Raw genomic sequence first — 14152 nt, forward strand, 5'->3', positions numbered from 1 at the left:
CTGGAACGTCCTCAGGGTGGTGAAAGAGAGACACAGGTCTTCCATTGTGTGCCGCCAAGGGAGGCCGCAGGGGGGTAGGGGGCCCTGACAGAGCAGACACGAGCGAGGGGAGCCAGCCTCTGCGGCCAGACAAAGGCTTGGCTGTGTTAGAGGCTCCCTCAGGGAGTCAGATTATCAGGCTTGAGTTAAGGAAAGAGCTTTCCCTGCAACCAGAGCCGGGGCCCGGAAGCCGGGGTGCCAGCTCAGGATGCTGCGGGAAGCGAACCTGAAAGGCCCAGGGTAGCTGGCGGTCGGGGTCACGCATGGTGTCACCAAGTAGGCCTTGGGAGCTAGTGGTGAAGAGGGCCCGGGCTTGGTTCTACCCCTGGACAAGGAGGCTCCCAGCGTGGCTGGAGGTGAAGAGGAGGCAGGGGATCGTCGTGTTGAAGGAGAACTTGGGAGACCAGAAGTCAGAAGTCCTGGGCTGTTGGGCGCCTGGGTGGCTCAGCTGGTTAAGTGCCTGCCTTTGGCTCAAGTCATATTGCAGAGTTCCAGGATCGAGTCCAGCATCAGGATCCCTGCTCAGTGGGAGTCTCCTTTTCCCTCTGCCCCTCACTTTGCTCACACAATCTCTCTCTGTGTCTTTCAAATAAATAAATAAATAAATAGAATCTTAAAAAAAGAAGAAGAAGAAGGAAGTCTTGGGTATTAAATTCAGGCTTCCCCAACTAGCAGTTGACTGTGAGGATGTTTTTCTTCTGGGTGTCCTGCTCTGGCCTGGGACTGCTGGAGATGGGATGGGGGGTGGGTATGGGTGGACATGCTCAAGGGAGGAACAGAGGGCCACAGCGCAGCGCAGGGCCAGTGCATCAGCCCTGGTGATTTCCCTGCATCCCATCACGGTGCTCAATGAATATAAAACAGCAAAGGTGCCAGGCTCAGAGACCCCATTTTGGAATATTCCCTACCAAGGTCAAACAGGCCCCTAATAACCTGAGGGAGCAATGATTTCCCTTCCTGCAGCTCCCATATCAATTAGAAATAATAAAAGGTTTGGGCCCAAGCGTTATAAATTGGGATCGATTTAAAGTACTTCACCTCCAAATATCTCATTCTTCCCAAGATGATGATTCAAATAATTGACATTCCGAAGGAGACTGAAAAATGTGCTTTGGGACAAAGATTAGATATCTTGGCTGCACAATAGATTCGGTCTTTTTGAAACAACCGAGAGCCACGAAGAGAAAGTATCCAAACCGACCTCATGAGTTAACCAAGCAGGAAACTAGGCATCGCCATCATCCAAGTTGAATGGGCAAGACTCCAAATGCAAATAAACGTCTCAGATGTACCAGAACGTCATCTTTGGAAGGGACCTTTAAAGATGAATGTAGCCCAAAGTACTCATTTTACAGATGAAGAAACTAAGGTCCAGAGAAGGAGCTACAGCCAGACAAGAAAGATGCTGTATCCCGAGCTTACGTTACCCTCCGCTGAGTGAGGCTGTGACCACCACGTGTCCACACGTGGCACCTGGCTCGCTGCCTGGGACAACGGCAAGGCTGGAGTGGGGTGACCCGTGGACTGATTTTACCCAGCATTTGAGGGAACATTCCCCTCCTTCTCCTGGGTCCATCAGTCATGGTACTGTCACATGACCCTGGCCAGCCGAGTCACAGGGGTTGGTCTGGGGTGTGCAAGGGACCCAAACGGAACCCATCAGTCTTTTCCTGGAATTTTTATGGGTGGTTCCAGAGCCGCTGGGGTCATAGAAGCATGTCTCCCTCACTGCAAATGGGAAGCTGTTTGCAATAGGAGAGAGTCAGGCTGCTCTATCCAGAAGGGAGAAAATGCAAGATTAGATGGCTTGTGACAGACAGACAGACGGGTAGATGCATACATACCTACACACAGAGAAAGAAAGAACCAGCCCCTGCGCTTGCTAGTTCTTTTGCTTCAGCTAGTTTGAATTAAATTTCTGGTCACTTGTGGACAAAAAAGTTGTGATTGATAAATACAGTGGGAAAACCCAGGGCTCTGTGGCTTTGTTAGTGATCTCAAGCGGGTAAGTTGGTGGTAGGAGGGAAAGGAATGAGAAAACCCAGCTGGTCTTCTGCTGCTTTTCTATCACACTTAAGTTCATTTTTGGATAAATGTTAGGCCACTTTCAAGAAGTCACTGTTCACTGGAAGTCCACATTTTCATTCATCTTTACACATGTCATCCTCTCTGCCCCTGTAATCTCCTACCCCATTCTTTTATTTATTTATTTTGATTAAAAAAAAATTTAGGGATCCCTGGGTGGCACAGAGGTTTAGCACTTGCCTTTGGCCCAGGGCGCAATCCTGGAGACCCGGGATCGAATCCCACGTCAGGCTCCCGGTGCATGGAGCCTGCTTCTCCCTCTGCCTGTGTCTCTGCCTCTCTCTCTCTGTGTGACTATCATAAATAAATAAAAATTAAAAAAAATTTAAATGTAAGCCCTATGCCCATCATGGGGCTCAAACTCATGACCTTGAGATCTAGAGTCACATGCTCCACCAACTGAGCTAGCCAGGCATCCCCCATCTGCTCTTTTCTTTTTATGCTTCCTGGCTGATTGACTCCTATTCATCCTTCAAAGCCCTGCCTTACCTCTCCCTCATTTATTGATTCATTCCTTTTTTTTTTTTTAATTCATTAGAGAGATAGAGAGAGAGGCAGAGGGAGAAGCAGGCTCCGTGCAGGGAGCCTGACGTGGGACTCGATCCCGAGTCTCTAGGATCACGCCCTGGGCTGAAAGCAGCACTAAACTGCTGGGCCACCAGGGCTAGCCTCATTCATTCTTTTAGCAAGAATTTATTAAACTGAGGTTGGCTCTAGCAGCTGGGGGGATGGCAAGGAACAGGACGTGCATTCATTGAACAGATACTTCTTGAATGTGCCAATCATAGCATGCAGGTAATCCAGTGGTGAGCACGAAAGACAAGGTCTGTGTCCTTGTGGAACTTATTGGGAGAGAAAAGATGGCACTAATTTATGATTGGAATATGTACTTCTGTAGTTAATCTCTGTCCTCTTCAATAGCTCTCTTTTTTAAAAATTGTAAATATTTTATTTAAATTCAATTTCCCAACATATAGTATATACCCAGTGCTCATCCCACCAAGTGCCTTCCTCAGTGCTCGTCACCCAGTCACCCCATCCTCCCACCCTCCTCCCCTTCTGTAACCCTTTGTTTCCCAGAGTTAGGAGTCTCTCATGGTTTGTCTTTCTCTATAGTTTTTACCCACTCGGTTTCCCTCCTTTCCTTTATAGTCCCTTTCACTATTTCTTATATTCCCTGTATGAGTGAAACATATGATGATTGTTTTTCTCTGATTGACTTACTTCACTCAGCATCATACCCTCCAGTTCCATCCATGTTGAAGCAAATGTAGGTATTCATCCTTTCTCCTGGCTGAGTAATACTCCATTGTAGACAGAGACCACATCTTCTGTATCCATCCATCTGTTGAAGTACAGCATGGCTCCTTCCACAGTTTGGCTATTTGGACGTTGCTGCTATGACCATTGGGGTGCAGGTGTCCCGGCGTTTCACTACATCCGTATCTTTGGGGCAAATACCCAGTAGTGCAATTGCTGGGTCGTAGGGCAGGTCTATTTTTAACTTCTTGAAGAACCTCCACACTGCTTTCCAGAGTGGCTGCACCAGCTTGCATTCCCACCAACAGTGCAAGAGGGTTCCCCTTTCTCCACATCCTCTCCAACATTGTTGCCGCCTTGTTAATTTTAGCCATTCTCACCGGAGTAAAGTGGTATCTCATTGTGGTTTTGATTTGTATTTCCCTGATGGCAAGTGATGCGGAGCATTTTTTCAGTAGCTCTTTCTTACCTGCGTTTCCTACTAGACTCAGAGGAGCTTAGGGAATAGATACCATGTCCTTCATTTCCTCTCTCCACCTGTTGGGGGGCCCAAGGACACCCCGATGCCCCATCTGAGCCCCGCAGTGCTTTCTTTTTTTAAAGACTGTGTTTATATATTCATGAGAACACACAGAGAGAGGCAGAGACATAGGCAGAGGGAGAAGAAGGCTCCCCTTAGGAGCCTGATGCAGGACTCGATCCCAGGACCCTGGGATCATGACCTGAGCCAGAGGCAGCCGCTCAGCCAGTCAGTCACCCAGGTGCCTCTCCAGCAGTGCTTCCTGGTTCGTGAAGGGTGTTGCCCAGTTAGGCAAGCAGTGGCTGCTGTGGGAGGAGGGACGGGGCCTCCCCAAGGCCTGATGAACTCCTCTCCAACAGTGGGTGGGAAGGGAAATTTAATGAGGTTTCAAAGAAGACAATAAAGTTCAAAGGCATGACCTCTAGACTTCAACAGTTTATGAGAAAGTAAGCCAGGCCCTGGAAGCAGCTGTTTAATCTCTGAAGAGAAGCCGAGTTCAGTCCTCAGTGGAAGCTGCTTGGTGGAGTCCACCGGCAAGGCTGTGACTGTCGCCGCCCTCTAATGAGGCTCTGTGGCTTCTCACCAGCTTCGGGGGAGGAGGTCGGGGACCGGACAGGTGGGCCCAGGGCATGGCAAATGCAGGAGGCCCTAAGAGGTGAGTTCCTGGGAGCTGAGAGGGGCTGGAGACCTACAGTACCCATAGAATGAGCTTAAGGGACTGTGACGTTCATCTGGACCAAACCCCCCATTTTGGTGAGGAGACTAAGGCCCAGAGACATGAGGCAAGTTGACCAATGTCAACCAGCTAGGCAGTGGCAAAGCCAGGAGTCAGCTGCTAGTTCCATCTCAGCAGCAGGTGCAGCCCCTCAGGTGGGAGGTGGGAACCTTGGCTGATTCCTTACCATATGTGGACAGCCTCCAAGATTAGTATCTGCCCCTTCCTTCCTTCCTTCCTTCCTTCCTTCCTTCCTTCCTTCCTTCCTTCCTTCATTTTACTTTCAGATTTTATCCATTTATTTTCAAGAGAGACAGAGAGTGAAAGCAGGGGGAGGAGCTGAGGGGGAGGGAGAGGGAGGAGGAAAGAATCTCAAGCAGACTCCCTGCTGAGTGCAGTGCCTGACTCCGGGCTCCATCCCACACCCTCGAGATCATAACAGGAGTGTCCACACGTATATGGTTAATAAGTTGTGCTGGTATAACTGAACAAGCATGTGCATTAATTGAACTTTGACCTTTCCTGCAAACCACACACAAAAAGGAATTTGAAATGGATCATAGTACTTAATGCAAGAACTAAAATTATAAAGCTTCTGAAAAAAAATTGACAATGAAACTTTTATGGCTTTGGATTAAATAAAGATTTAGCTAGACCAGAAAAACCATGCCTCATAAAAGCAAAAGCTGATCAATTAGACCTCATCAACATTTTTAAATCTTGCTCTTTAAAAGATAGTGTTAAGAAAAATGAAAAGAGGGGCACCTGGGTGGCTCGGTGTTTGAGCGTCTTGTCTTTGGCTCAGGTCATGATCCCTGGATCATGTCCCACATCTGGCTTCTGGCAGGGAGCCTGCCTCTCCCTCTGCCTATGTCTCTGCCTCTCTCTGTGTCTCTCATGAATAAATAAATAAAATCTTTAAAAAAAAAGAAAAATGAAAAGATAAAGTACAGCGATAAAATATGTGTAAAGCATATATCTGATAAAAATGTATATAATATATGTACACATTTGATAAATATGTTCAACATCTTTAGTCATTAGGAAAGTACAAATTAAAATCACAACGAAATACCACTATTTATCCACTAGAATGGCTACAACTAAAAAAAACTTGACAATGCCAAATGTTGACAAGAGTGTGGAACGACTGGAACTTCCATACATAGCCTGTGGGGGTACAAAAACGGTACAGCACACACTTTGCAGAACTTTATAACGATAACCATCCACTTACCATTTCACCCATCAATCCCATCCTTAGATGTTTATTGAAGAGAAAGGAAAGCATATGTCCACAAAAAGACTTGCACTTTTTTTTTTAAGATTTATTTATTTGAGAGAAAGAGAGAGAGAGAGTGCCGGGGGAGGGGCAGAGGGAGGGAGAGGATGAATCCTCAAAGCAGACTCCCTGCTGAGTGCGGAGCCCAACAGAGGACTCATCCCAGGACCCGGAGATCACTCAAGTTGGACACTTGAATGAGTCACCCCGGTGCCCCAGGACTTGCACACTTAATGCTCAGAGAAGTTTTATTCATAACCACAGAAGAGTAGAAAGTACCCCCATGCACATCTCCTGGCAAACAGTTCAACATACGGCGGTATATCCATATCGTGGAATGCTATCTGGATAAAGCACTGCAAAACGCAGCAACGCGGATGCATTGCTGATTGAGAGAGGTAGCACCCTGGGGTGAGGGGCAGGCCTGTTTGACCCCCAGAGCCCACACGCCCGCCACCCTCCACCTCCCTGGCCCTAATTCCACCATCAGGTAGATGCAATTCTTTTTTTTTTTTTTTTAAGATTTTATTTATTTATTCATGAAAGACTCAGAGAGAGAGAGAGAGGCAGAGACACAGGCAGAGGGAGAAGCAGGCTCCATGCAGGGGGCCTGACGTGGGACCCGATCCCAGGACTCCAGGATCAGGCCCTGGGCTGAAGGCAGGCACCAAACTGCTGAGCCACCCAGGGATCCTGATAGATGCAATTCTTAGGGAATTTTTTTTCCCTGGCCAAAAAGCTTCCTCTCCTCCTTGAACAATCTGTACCTTCTCTCAGTGAATGTTGAATTGATTTGAGTGGTTAGGGTAACAAGATTTCAGGATGCAGGAGAGACCTACTTTAGATATTCAGCTACTTTCAAGGACAAAGTAATATCCTGGTTTGTTAAAATAGAGAATGTGATCATAATAACTGATCCTCACCCACCCATCATGCCCTGTTTTTTGTGGATGCAGGGCCCAGTGACGGGTGCCAAGGACGCCAGGGTGCCTCCCCGCCCTTGCTTTCACTTAGGTCTTCTAGGACCTATTGCAACGAGTGCCTCCTTAGCCTAGACACTCATTCATCCCACAAATATTTATCGAGCACATATAATAAAACCAAAGCCAACATTTAAAATGTTTTCTCTGTAACAGGCCTATCGTCAGATCCTAGATCGTGGTGACCTTCGACTCTTTAGAACAAATGATGAAGAAAGTTTTGTTGTTTGTTAGCTTTGTTTTCTGAAACAACTTTTTTTGGCCCATGTGTTCCCCAGAGCAAAGTGGAGAAAACCACAATCCAGGGGCCTGCTGGTCAGAAACAGAGAAGGATCCCCTGAGATTCTGGGCACCTCCTAGAGGCCAGAAACTGACCTGCTGTCATGGGATTCTGGGGTCTCAGCAAAGGATGAAGTTTTGGTAAATGTCTGTTGAGCTGCACTACATTTTAAATTATTCAACTGCTCAGGGTGAAAGACAACCAGTCCCAGGGGAGCGAGTGACTGGATACACCCTTTAAATGCGGCTTCAGGGAAAGTTGGGCAATTGCATCGTCCTGAGGAAGGTCATGTGCTCGCGAGGTAAGGACCAGGGTGGCCCTGGCCAGAAAGCTGAAAACTGGAACTTAAAGATGGGTTAAGTAGGGAACCATTGATGGAACCTGGAAAGGAAAAGGTGGAGACTTTTTGTAGAGAATCCAGAGGGTCGCAGGGTTGAGAGGATGGTTCTTGGCCACACGGAGACTTCCAGGCAGCAGCTGGGGCTCCGGGGAAGAGCCGGCAGATGACAGGTGGACAAGGCAGCCCTGGGCCCCTGGACGCGCGGCCTTGCCCCTCCGTGCGCTTCCCACCCCCACCTCGCCGACAGGCAGGTTTGTTGGTGTACCCTTCAAACAGTCCTTGACTCTTCTCTGCCTGCCTGCCTCCCGGGTACAACTCCAGGCCCTCAGAAGCTCTCCCTTCCATTGGGTGTCCCCAACCAGTCGCTGCCCCCTGAGATCCACCCTTCGCATCATCACCAGGGTCTCCAACAAAATTCCCAGCATCTTCCTTTCCCACTTATTTATTTTTTTTAAAAAAGATTTTATTTATTCATGAGAATACACAGAGAAGAGAGAGAGGTAGAGACACAGGCAGAGGGAGAAGCAGGCTCCATGCAGGGAGCCGGACGTGGGACTCGATCCCGGGTCTCCAGGATCACACCCTGGGCTGAAGGTGGTGCTAAACCGCTGAGTCACCTGGGCTGCCCCCTTTCCCACTTAAAGCCTCTCGCATGCCCGTCTCCCTCTCATTCTTCAGTGCTCAGGATTAGTATCCCCTCCTCCAGAACAGGGGCCCGGGTGCCCCCAGGATGAGCTGAGGGACCCCTGTGCACTAGGGCTCATGGTGCGGCCTGCCTGACCACACCACGCTCCTCGGGACTGCGGCGCACCTGGGTGTCTCTGGGCTCAGATGGATGCCAGGGCCTGGGCACACAGATGCGGGTTCATCTCGGGAAGGAGGGAGAAGGAAGAAAAGAGGACCAGGGGCGCCCTGGGAGGCTCAGTCGGTTGCATTTCTGACTCTCGGTTTTGGGGCCCGTAGCTGGACTCTTATTCTGTTCCACTGATCTATCTGTTTCTACTTGTGTGTCTATACTCATGTGTGTCCAGGACCACCTTGTCTATTTTTGTAGCTTTATATTAAGTCTTCAAATCGGGGAGTGTTAGTTTAAAACACAACTTTGTTCTTTTTCAAAATTGTTTTTCCTACTCTAGATCCCTTGCATTTCTATACACATTTTCCAAATCAGTTTGTGCATTTCTGGACACAAGCCTGTCAGGATTTTGACGGAGATTACTTGTACCCATAGAGGCATTCTTTTTGATAAATTAGAGGAATACCATTCCTAATTGCCGTTGCTTTTTGAAACAAGCTTTGGCATCTCAGTAAATCGTTTTTCAACTAGGCAGAGTGTTCACAAACCTATGATTTTCACCTTCTCTTCTGATCCTAGGATGCAGTGAAACGAAGCATCGCTCTGGTGATGGAAGCACCGGCGAGCGTCCCCAAGGCTCCAGGGACCACTGTTTTGTCCTACGAGGAAAACCAGCTTCCTCCTTCAGGGAAACTCTGTGTCTGTGACAGTGAGGGAAACCTCACAACTCACGCCCAAGAGAAGCTGTTTTAGGCATCTCCAAACAGCCACCCTTCCCTTGTTTGTCCAGAGCACAGTTCATGTGGTTTTGGAAAAGTAGTCTTACTCATAGCCCAAGAACACCACAGGCCCCAGGAAGAGAGTATTCTGGGAAGGGGTTGAGGAGAGGCCCAGAAAAAGCCAGGGCAGAGGCACAACCTTCTGGAAGCATTGCCACCACTAGTGAGTGGGAGGTCTTCCAGCTGGACACTCCAGAGCTGGGGCCATGCTTGCCACACAGCCAGCTCCCCTGGGGAGTAAGACCCTCAGAAAGCTGCATTTCAGCAGCAAGATTATTGCCTGTTCTTTATACTGTGAATTGTTAACAGGTTCTAAATAGACTATTCATTTTTCCTTTTAGCACAGAAGGGTCTCACAACTCCAACTACCACCACCGGCTTGAATGTTTCAAGTCAAAACATTCCCCAAACCACAGCCCTCGGGTGAGATGTAGGGCTGGCCAAGGGTTTGGAGGAAAAACAACCCCCCACAGGCCTGGAAACCATTGGGTACACAGGAGGCTGGTCTCCTTGTTCACAGAAGCTGGGAGCCTGAGCATTTTTACCAGTTAATCTGATAAAGACACTTTCTCTACCAATGCCTGCCTCCACTCTCCCCACCCCGTCCCAGGACTGCGGGTCTCGGAAGAGTGGGGTGCAGGGCACAGAGTGGGACAGCCTAGGGTACCTGCAGGACTTGAGCACTCCCTCCCTGTGTTAAAGAATAAAAGAGGCTTCTGTAATGTTCCCAGCGCTGTGCTTGAGTCAGGAAGCAGCAGGTCCTACTAGGTCCACTGAACAACACCCAGAACAAGATGTGTGCGGTGGCAACTGCAGGGAAGCCAGCTCCAGCCAACCATGGGACAGCCAGAGTTCCAGAAGTTTTGGCTCCCGGGGCCCCGGGTGCAGCCCAGCCCCGGCGAAGGAGATCCAGGAGGTCCTAGTGGACCCCACAGCTGGCGGTGCTATCCATAGGTGTCGCCTTCTGTGAGAGGAGGGCTTCATCGAGGGCCTCGAAATCCAGGTCTCAGATGCCCAGAAGGTGTTTGTGGCCAAGATCTTGTCTACGTTGCTGCTGCTCAAGCCGCACCAGAAGGAGAAGGCGTCCGTGGCGATGCGCATTCACCTCGGCCTCCCCCACCGACACCCCACAGGCTCCCTTGGCTTTTTCGAGTAGAGCGACCTTGTGTTGGAGCTCTGCTGCTGAAGATCTCGGGGCGGGGGGAGCACTGGCCAAGCCGACGGCCGCTACTACCCGCAGCAGATGGTCCGGGGCCGCCAGGACCTGCACCGAGGCCGGGCTAGTCCCCGGGACCTCAAGCAGGGCCAGCCCTCACTCGGTGAGGACGGGGATTGCGACTGGCAAGCAAAGTCGAGTCCTGCAAGGAGAGGAAGAAGGCGTTGGGCGGGACCCCTGAGGTCACAGCTCTGGAGGTGCTGAGCACAGTTTGGAAGGGGACATGTGGCCACTGGGTGAGTCACGTGCACCTTGTCAGGGGGCAAACCACCTTTTGAGATCTCTTGCCTCAAAGAGACCTGGGAAGGATGCAGCATTCCCGGCGCGTCAGGCCCACAGCCACCTCCCGGTTCACGAGATGCTCGGACAGATCCCACTGCCCGCCAGACCGCTCACGAGCTGCCCGAACAACAGGTTCCTTACCTCTGGCCATACCCATCCCTTGTCCCCACACCTGCCTCACCATTCCTCTGAGGCTTTCAGCTGTTCACAGCAGCCTGGACCCCAGCACCCGGAAGCCTCTCCTAGTCCTCAGGAAAGGCAATGAGAACCCTAAACCCCGGGTAAGAGGACTCAGTGGTCCAGGAAGCCAGTGACGTGCTTGCCTGCCACCTTGGTGACATGCTGTAGCAGCTACACAGCACGACTGCCTCCAAGCCCTCGGAGCTGAGGAGCCCGCCTGCCTCTTCCTCTTCCGGGGGCAGCACGTGGGGGGATTATTTGGACAAGTGCAGCCTGGGGTGTGAGCTGCGCGACAAGAGCGTGGGGGTGAGCTTCAGTTACTTCACATGACTCATTCTCCGCCACGACAATGACAGCCTGCAGAACACAGCACGGTGACATAGAGGCCTACCTCGCCGTGGGCTCCCAACCCAGCTCCTCCCTGCAGAAGATCACCCTCTTCAAGGGCTTCCAAAACCATGGGAGCAAACACCTGCCGAAAGCTATCCAGGCCCGCTCGCCTGGCTTTGCACCTGCTACTCCGTCACCTTCACCACGGCCTGCTTGTGTGCACAGCCACTTCTAGGACCATGGCACACTCATCCTGTGCCCGCTCACGGCAGCCTTGACCTACCTTGAAGAGGAGTGGCACTTTCTTAGGCACTACCGGAGCCTCCTGGAGGAGTACCCCTGCTTCCAGGGGCTGGCCAGCCAGCTCCATGGCACCTGCATGATGCTGAACAGGCTTCAGAGCTCATGCTCAGCCACCAACGGCCTCAGGGCCTCCTCACAGGCCTCCCTCCCCTCTGGACGAGTTCCCTCCCTCCCCCCCGCCCCCCCCCCAGCACCTTGGGTCCATACAGGTTAGTTCCCACTGTTTTTTTTTTTTTTTTTTGGTGATGTGCCCCCTGGCCGCTGGGGATGGGGGGGGGGGCTACATCATCCTGGCAGCTGAGAGTTGCTAAGTACATCGCCCTTTTTGTACACGTTGGGGTGTGGATTGGACGGCCTCTTCCCCTTGCCTCTTCACCCCATCATGTGGATTGGATAGACGATTGCTACAGAATCCGGACTGTTCTTTCCTTGACTTTATACACATATAAAAAGTATGGAGAGTATTGCTTGGCTACTGGTTGTCATGTGCTCTCAGGGGGGCTGCCTGTCTCCGCCCGTCTCTTCAGCAAGAATGAACCCCTGAGGTGCAGGGCAGAGGTAGCTCTCTGGGCAGCTGGGACTGTTCCTTGGTCCAGTAAGACACGTAGCAGACATAAATTCAGTGACAGCACACTACTGCGTCCTGCCCAGAGCTCTTTCGACAACAAGGCAGTGTTCTGCTGAGAGCCGTGGTTGGTCCTGGGCCGACAGGCCTCTACGGATGCTGCAGGGACTCTGCTGTAGGGACAGACCTCTCGGCAGTGATCTGAGGGGATGAGGGCAACACTTCCGAGGCCTCATTTGAAGACCCAGGGTCACCAGGCCATCTAGCTGATGAGTCAAAAAGCACAAAAAGCAAGCCCAGAGCGTGGAAAGGCAGAGGAGGAGATGGAAAGGGAGGAAGGAACACAAGGACCCCCCAAAGAGAGCCATCTGGGACCCCACAGTAGCGGCAGGGGGGCAGTGTCCGGCTGGATCTGCTCACCTGTCTCACGGCGGCGTGTGTCCACCAGTGAGGGCTGGTAGGTCCAGGAGGGTCACATGTAGGGCAGACGGGAAGGCTCAGGGATACTGGGGGGAAGCTGGGGCAGGTAGCTCAGCGGTGGCCCAGGCAAGGAGTGCGACCAAACCAAGAAGGGGTGTAGCACTCGGACCCAGGGCATGCAGGTGACATCCCCCCACCTCAGCCCAGCCATTGCAGGCCAGGCTCCGGGTGGGGGGGCGTGAGGCCAAGGCCACCTCTGTGGTCCCAGGCAGGCCTCCCACTGCAGTAGCAGAAGCACAAAGGCCAGCTATTATCTTGAGGCCAAAAGAGGATTTCGGGGACTTGATTTAAAGTCCCTCTCTTCTTTCTTGGGCAAAGGCCTGGGAGGAGGGTGGGACTGGAACAGACGTGAGGGTCTCGCATCTTCCCACGAAGGATGACAGCTCCTGAACCCCGAACCCCAGGGTTCTCCTTCACGTGGCCCTCCTGCCTCGTGCCATCGACCTTGACCTTTAAATGCAGAATTCCATTTGTGCGCCCTCGTGGGCCGGGGCGCCATCTCCCGGGGGGCCCCAGCCTGCAGTTGCCCCTGAGGAGAGGCAGGCAGGGGAGCCTCCGGCTGGCACGAACCCGGGGAACCGGGTGGGCACCCCTAGTCGCCCTCCCCGGGGAGCGGGGGTGCCGGCGCCCGGCTCGCCTCTGTGCGGGGCACACCAATGGCCAGGCCGTGCGGACAGTGGGAGCAGCGTTTGACCTTCCAGCCGCCAGCCGGCTGCTCCGCGTGGCCGTGCATATGCCTTGGCTGGCGTCCCAGCTGGCAGCCTCCAACCCCGGGAGCTCAGCCACCCGGCCCCCAGTTATAGGGGTGACGGCCCCCCAGACCCTGCCCCACTGAGGGATCCAGCTCAGGGGCTCTGCAGGGAGGACGAGATCGTTGTCCCCCGGCCCCGGAAAGCGGGGACCCCCCCCTTCATAGAGGGGCTCTCCTGGGTGCGGGGCAGGGCTCGTGCCTTCCCTGGGGTTCATCACTTTAGGGGGACAGGGGTGCATTTCTTTTTTTTAAGGGCTGAGTTTCTGGAATGCTGTTCCACCTGATGGCGCCTCCCCTGAGAAGGGGTGTCCCGAAGGCTGAGGGGTGAGCGCGGTCAGCGGGGGCTGGCCGGGAAGGACAGACCTCCTGGCCCCCCCCCCCCCCTCCCCGCCGAGGGCCGAGCTGCCAAGGGAAGCAGCAGGTTTCCCATCGGGGTGTCTTCATGCAATTCTCTCTCTTTGGAATGACTGAGCAAAATCGTGCCTGGAAACCAGATGGAGCCTGGAGGCCTCTCCCTGGCCTGAGCTCCGAAGTCTTCCCGGCGTTGACTCATTCTCTCATCCCGACAACGAGAGGGACGCCCCTTGGTGCGTCACTGGGAGCCCCTCCTCACTCTCCCACCCTCGCTGCTGTTGCTCACTGCGTCCCCGCTCCTTCTCCCCACGGGGAAGGACGGCAGCGTTGGGACTTTTTCCGAGCGCTCACAGCTCCTTGGAGCGTGTGTGCACAAACCTGCACCCAGCTGACCTTGAACTCTTCAGGGGCCGGGTTTATTTTGTTCAGTTTTGTTTGCTGGTGCCCAAATCAGTGGCATGCGGTGTAGACACATGATTTTGCAATACCCCCTGTGCCTCATGGTTGCTGTGGCGGGTGGGGGGGATATTTATGCCCAGACCCACTTCCAGAGACCCCGAGTTAACTGCCCTGAGGTCTGGAGGGTGCCGGGCTGGGAAGCTCCCCAGGGGATTC

The sequence above is a fragment of the Vulpes vulpes genome, chromosome 13 (assembly GCF_048418805.1).
Source record: "Vulpes vulpes isolate BD-2025 chromosome 13, VulVul3, whole genome shotgun sequence".
Taxonomy (NCBI): domain Eukaryota; kingdom Metazoa; phylum Chordata; class Mammalia; order Carnivora; family Canidae; genus Vulpes; species Vulpes vulpes.